This window comes from Xenopus tropicalis, chromosome 6 (genome assembly GCF_000004195.4).
Source record: "Xenopus tropicalis strain Nigerian chromosome 6, UCB_Xtro_10.0, whole genome shotgun sequence".
In the NCBI taxonomy this organism is placed as follows: domain Eukaryota; kingdom Metazoa; phylum Chordata; class Amphibia; order Anura; family Pipidae; genus Xenopus; species Xenopus tropicalis.
In genome coordinates this window covers 12,923,128-12,930,350 of record NC_030682.2, presented here as the reverse complement: position 1 = coordinate 12,930,350, position 7,223 = coordinate 12,923,128, and positions in this window count along the sequence as shown.

The window sequence follows — 7,223 nt, the reverse complement described above, 5'->3', positions numbered from 1 at the left end:
GGCATTCCAACAGGACTTGTTGTGCAGTAACCTGAGCCAGGGCCCCTGTCATTTCAAGGAAAGTACCGAAACATAAATATGCCATCAATGCAGGCAAATGACAGTCAGTTACATACGGAAAAATCAAATATCAATAGGTGGGGCTGAAGTATGCAAAGCAGGTTGCGTGGTCCCCTATTATATATATATATATGGCTGTGTGTAAACAACTAAGCTCTCAGCACCTTTGCTATGGGAACCATTATGTATAGCAGGCCCAGTTAAGCTATGTAGAATACAAAGGTCTTGGTACTTAAAGCGTAGTTTCCCTTTAAAGCAACTGGAACATGGAACATGTAGTAATTTGGGGCATTGTGTTACCTGTTCTATAAGTAGTTACATGGGAGGGTAAGAAAACAGAATTACCTGGAATTGTGGGTGCTCTCACGTGTTTCTGAGTTATAATAGGCTGTCACCCCAGTGTACCCACAATTCTAGATGATTTGCCATTCCAAACAATGGGCAGAGTAGAATTCTGAGACAATATGCAGTTAGTTTTCATTATTTTTTTTAGTTGGCTACATTTTTGGTTCTGCATCTCTCAGGCGTGAAAGGTCTATGGTCTGGTTACTAGAGCTATTTCCCTAGAAACATTTGGTTTTTGCAAGGGCTGACCCCATTCAAAACTGCCTGCATGGATTTAGGATCAGGACAGGACACTGAACTGACTGATGCATTGGTCAGCCAATCACCAGCTGCCACATAATAGCCTTGCTGCTGATCACAAGCTCACCCCTTGATGTCATCATTCCAACCCTGATGTCACACAGCCTGCCCCCCTGCCTGGGCTTTCAATGATGGAAGGTGGTAACCCTTCCCCCTTATGGGGCAAAATTCCTCCCTGACTCCAAGAGGGCAATTGGATCCATCCCTGGATTGACTTTTTTTACTAATACGCACCCAATCAGAACTGCAGGACACTGGTGCCATGTTCAGATCACAGAACTGACAAGAAACTGTGCAAGAAATTGTGTTGCCTTCAGAAATCCTAATACTGAATAAAATGTCATTGAATCCTGTTTAATGGTTAAAACTTCTTACAATGGGAAACTGCTACTGCTATGATCAAAGAGCTGTTAATCGTATAATAGTTCATACATAAAATGGCCTTTTACCTGTTGCTCCTTTTTTCTGGCAGTGCCCTAGTAGTTTAGAAAACTAAGTGGGTTCTTGGCTCCAACGAGGATTGTCGGTGGGAATACAGATCCCGGTTTTAATATTGCCCAGAAGTAGGGAACAAGTGTACAGACTCAGGGGTAAATAGAGAATTGCCTGGGTTCCACTTGGAAGGACTTTCCCAAAAGCTGGGGGTAACCCATTGTTCTTGTGTTGCTAAATATTTTGCCTTCAATGACCCTGTGGGGAAAGAGACTTATTGACCAAGTATCGGAAGTATAAACTCAATCTGTGCTATGAGAGAATTCTGCATTATTGGATGCTGTTACTCCTTTGTGGATTTAGTAGCTTCTGCTGGTCTCTAGAACATCTCCAGCCACAATTGCCCACAAGGCTTTTCATGCTTCTTCACAGTTCTGTTAATCAGTTTACTCTTGCTACATTGTTGCGATAGTCAGAACCACCAGTGCACCAGAGTTTAATACCACAACGGTTATAAATGCTTAATGTGCAAATATATACAGTACAGGTATATGGATAATGGTATTGGGTCTTTCTTATCATACTTTTTAAAATCTGAAATTCGGACTTTGATAAATCAGCCCCAAAAGTCCTTTAGCAGCTTATCTGCTGGTTTAGGAGACCCCCAACAGGTCCCCCGATATCTCAACCAGGATAGGTCCCCCGATATCTCAACCAGGACAGGTCCCCCGATATCTCAACCAGGACAGGTCCCCCGATATCTCAACCAGATATTGTTCTGGTAGGTTTGATTTTTACATCATATTGGGGACCGCATCAGTTCATTTATGTGGTCCCCAATATGATGTGGGGACCCCAAAAAACAATCTAATTATTCCAATAATGCCCACCTTAGGTGGGCACATCGGTGGCAAAATCTGCTCATTTGGCAAGCTTTACATTGCATTACCCAATAAATTCATAAGACATCCCAGAGTGTGTTCAGTCTGCTATAAGGAGAGTGAATTTAGGACAAAGAAAAGTGTCCTAAAATTAGAATTGCTAGTGCGGGAGGCACTCACCAACAATTTGTGTGTCCTCTCTGACACAATGAAATAATGTGTGCAATGTACTAAATGTGGCAATGTGCCCTCTTGTGGCGATACTGATTATTACAGGCCATTGTATTCCACTCCAGATGATGATGCTTTCTTTATAGAATTCTCTCATAAAAATATGAAGAGTGGTTTGAATGGCAGATCATTTACAATCCTGACCTGACCTACAGACCATAGCATTTATATTCATTTATGTTTTCCCAGTGTTGTTTCTTTATTTTTTTGTATAGAATTGCACTTGCATTTGAACTTTTAAACCTCTTTTTGTCTAAGTTCAACCTTTGAATAGTGTATTGTGTTTTTACTGTATATATTACATTTATGGCCACCGCACATAAAAACAAACAATTAAAAATTATTTTTGTTTCTTATTTTTATAATAAGGTATAGTTTGGTGCAGTGATGAAAATAAAAGAAAAAAGTGTTATCCCTTGGCCACTGGAATATATCCTGGAATTACAGTTATAGGACCCATTATCCAGAATACTCGGGACGAAGGGTATTCCATACCTTAAGTCTACTATAAAAAACAATAGGGCTGTTCTGCCCCCAATAAGGGGTAATTATATCTTAGTTGGGATCAAGTACAGGTACTGTTTTATTATTACAGAGAAAAAAGGAATCATTTAACCATTAAATAAACCCAATAGGACTGTTCTGCCCCCAATAAGGGGTAATTATATCTTAGTTGGGATCAAGTACAGGTACTGTTTTATTATTACAGAGAAAAGGGAATCATTTAACCATTAAATAAACCCAATAGGGCTGTTCTGCCCCCAATAAGGGGTAATTATATCTTAGTTGGGATCAAGTACAGGTACTGTTTTATTATTACAGAGAAAAGGGAATCATTTAACCATTAAATAAACCCAATAGGGCTGTTCTGCCCCCAATAAGGGGTAATTATATCTTAGTTGGGATCAAGTACAGGTACTGTTTTATTATTACAGGGAAAAGGGAATCATTTAACCATTTAATAAACCCAATAGGGCTGTTCTGCCCCAATAAGGGGTAATTATATCTTAGTTGGGATCAAGTACAGGTACTGTTTTATTATTACAGAGAAAAGGTAATCATTTAACCATTAAATAAACCCAATAGGGCTGTTCTGCCCCCAATAAGGGGTAATTATATCTTAGTTGGGATCAAGTACAGGTACTGTTTTATTATTACAGAGAAAAGTGAATCATTTAACCATTAAATAAACCCAACAGGACTGTTCTGCCCTCAAGGGGTAATTATATCTTAGTTGGGATCAAGTACAGGTACTGTTTTATTATTACAGAGAAAAGGGAATCATTTAACCATGAAATAAACCCAATAGGGCTGTTCTGCCCCAATAAGGGGTAATTATATCTTAGTTGGGATCAAGTACAGGTACTATTTTATTATTACAGAGAAAAAGGAAATATATTTGAAAAATCTAAATTATTTGATTAAAATGGAGTCTATGGCAGACAGGCTTTCTGTAATTCAGAGCTTTCTGGATAATGGGTTTCCGGATAACAGATCCAATACCTGTAATAGAACAGGGGGTGATTTTAGGTGATTTGGCTTCTGTGTTTCCAAGGGATGGTGGAACCTCCAGTTACAGGTGACTGCCATAGTTTGTATATTATACACTAATACACTGTAGAATATTGGTATGTACACTACAAAGCACCCAAGGGTATATGCGAAACTGTACAATGTCTGGATTTTCCCCTAATTTAGCTTCATTTCGGGATTGTTGTTGTGCCACCAATAGGCAATGGTTCTGGTATATTTGTGGTTTAGGGCAAACATCACAGTTGACTGGAAAGATATTTTTTGTGGCATGTACTAAAGGAGAGCAGATTTATTTGTCCCCATATCTCCTTTTCCTTTTAGATTGCAAGCTCTATGGAGCAGGGCCCTCATTTCCTCCTGTATTCCTTGTTATTTGTACATCATTTGTGCAGCGTGACTGATGTGTAAATCTCATCCAGTTTCTGATTTTGCTCTTCTGCAGGTTGGGTTATGATCCGTCGCAATTAGTGAAAGAGTGATGGGTTTCTGGGATACACGTACAGGTATGGGATTCGTTATCCAGAACCCTATTACTCAGAAAGCTCAGAAGGCCATCTCCCATAGGCTCAATTTTTTTAAACTAATTTCTTTTTTCTCTGTAATAATAAAACAGTACATAGTACTTAATCCCAACTAAGATATAATTACCCCTTATTGGTGGCAGAACAGCCCTATTGGGTTTATTTAATGGTTAAATGATTCCCTTTTCTCTGTAATAATAAAACAGTACCTGTACTTGATCCCAACTAAGGTATAATTACCCCTTATTGGGGGCAGAACAGCCCTATTGGGTTTATTTCATGGTTAAATGATTCCCTTTTCTCTGTAATAATAAAACAGTACCTGTACTTGATCCCAACTAAGATATAATTACCCCTTATTGGGGGCAGAACAGCCCTATTGGGTTTATTTCATGGTTAAATGATTCCCTTTTCTCTGTAATAATAAAACAGTACCTGTACTTAATCCCAACTAAGATATAATTACCCCTTATTGGTGGCAGAACAGCCCTATTGGGTTTATTTCATGGTTAAATGATTCCCTTTTCTCTGTAATAATAAAACAGTACCTGTACTTGATCCCAACTAAGATATAATTACCCCTTATTGGGGGCAGAACAGCCCTATTGGGTTTATTTCATGGTTAAATGATTCCCTTTTCTCTGTAATAATAAAACAGTACCTGTACCTGATCCCAACTAAGATATAATTACCCCTTATTGGGGGCAGAACAGCCCTATTGGGTTTATTTAATGGTTAAATGATTCCCTTTTCTCTGTAATAATAAAACAGTACCTGTACTTGATCCCAACTAAGATATAATTACCCCTTATTGGGGGCAGAACAGCCCTATTGGGTTTATTTCATGGTTAAATGATTCCCTTTTCTCTGTAATAATAAAACAGTACATAGTACTTAATCCTAACTAAGATATAATTAATCCTTATTAGACATAAAGCAATCCTATTGAATTTATTTAATGTTAAAATAATTTTTAGTATACTTAAGGTATGGAGATCCACATTACAGAAAGACCCCTTATCCAGAAACCCCCAGGTCCCAAGCATTCTGGATAACATGTCCCATACCTGTAATACAATCCAGCCTGTATGGGGCTGATAAAGTTCAAGGTTCCCTAACTAATTATAGCCCCACTGAATATCACTGCTCTTGGCCAAAGTAAATCCCAAAACAGTTTGTGAGTTTGCCCTGTTACCCTTTACCGTAGTAAGTGACTCAGGAATCAGATGTGCCAAGGAGGCCTCCCTACAGGGCTGGGTGCTGCTGTCATGTACTATTTACACCATCCTGAGCCGTGGCACAGAGTGACTAAACCATATCATTAACACTGTGTGTTTAGAGACATAGATACGCTGTACAGTACTATATATATATATATATATATATATATATATGTGGGTGGGTTGTATAACACAAAAATCCATGAGTATTAAACATATCACCCCTAGATCCTCCAACTGCAAAATAAAAGGTATTATATGACCCTGGAGTTCTATGACCTGTATAAAACACTCGGCCTGTAGCCTTATGCCTTTACATAGTCAAGCTTCTCAATGATTTATAATATTCTTATATTTCACACCAATATGTACATTATTCTCTACAATATATATGTGTGTGTGTTTGTGTGTGTAGTGTAGGCAAAAAAAAATTACATGGGCTATATAACATCACAGTACAAGGGAAACTAGGCAGAAAAGTGTTAAAATGGATAGAAATATTAGAAATGGGTAGAGCACACAGAAAAAACTTTAGGGGCCCTTAATGGTTCTTTAATGTGGCTGATGGTGGGCTCACTGTTCTGATGGGGCCCTCGGCCTCTTGCAGATATGAAGTTTTTGGGCCAGACAGGGTGTGTAACTAGGTGGTTTGGGGGCATAAAACAGTGTGAATGACATGGATTATAGGCCCATGTATTATAACAATCCTGCGATCAAGTGACCCAAATATCTAATACTTAACCCAGAAACCAAATGCACAGCACAAGTAGCCAATGAATTTCCATGGAATGTCCGTTATGAATCATTTATAGCTGGAAGCAACACTCTAAAGTTATCCAGTCACCATTAAAGAATATCTAACTCAATGCCAGGGGTAAAAGTCTCTGTAACCCAAGGTGCAGGGTTCCTGACATACTGGCATTAGTGTATTGTACAAAGATACAACACTGAATATGCAAGTACCTATATATATATATATATGTTTCTATGACTACATATATGTACATGTATGTATGTATATATACATATACATACAGTCAGTGGTGGACTAACACATTTAATTACAGTGTAATAACATATTTACCCAACCTGCACCCCTTTAGCTGTTGTTAAAGTTCTACTCAAACCCCCATCACCGAACAATGGCCCTGGTTGGTATCTGTGGCCCCTGTAGTGCACATATGCAATGTGTTTTAGATAATCCCTGGGATTGGAGGGCAAGTAGAACAGGCTGGTGAGGGTTCCGAAGTTCTTCCATTGATCTGGATACTGGGGAAGGTGATAGGTGACTTTCTCTGGTTATTCTAGAACAGAACTATGTTTGGACATTCTATTTGAACATTATAAGGGCCCAATGCATTGTGGGTGGAGATGATGTGACAGCTAATGAATGTATAGCACAGTTACAGCTGGGGGTTGGTATGGGCTTTACAGTGCTTCCCTTGTGCCATGGAAAGGGGGACATAATGTGCCACAGTTACTATATATAGACTATGTTTATAGTATTGATATGTATATATATATATAGTATTTATACTATATATATAGTATATATACTATAAAGCTAGAAAAGCACCCGTAGAAGATGGAGTACAGTTGCTTTGAGATTTCAAATGATGTCTGTGGACCACAACCCCCCCCCCACTCTTTGCATTCTTTTTGGCTGATAAATTATTATTTTATATTGGAATCAGTTTATT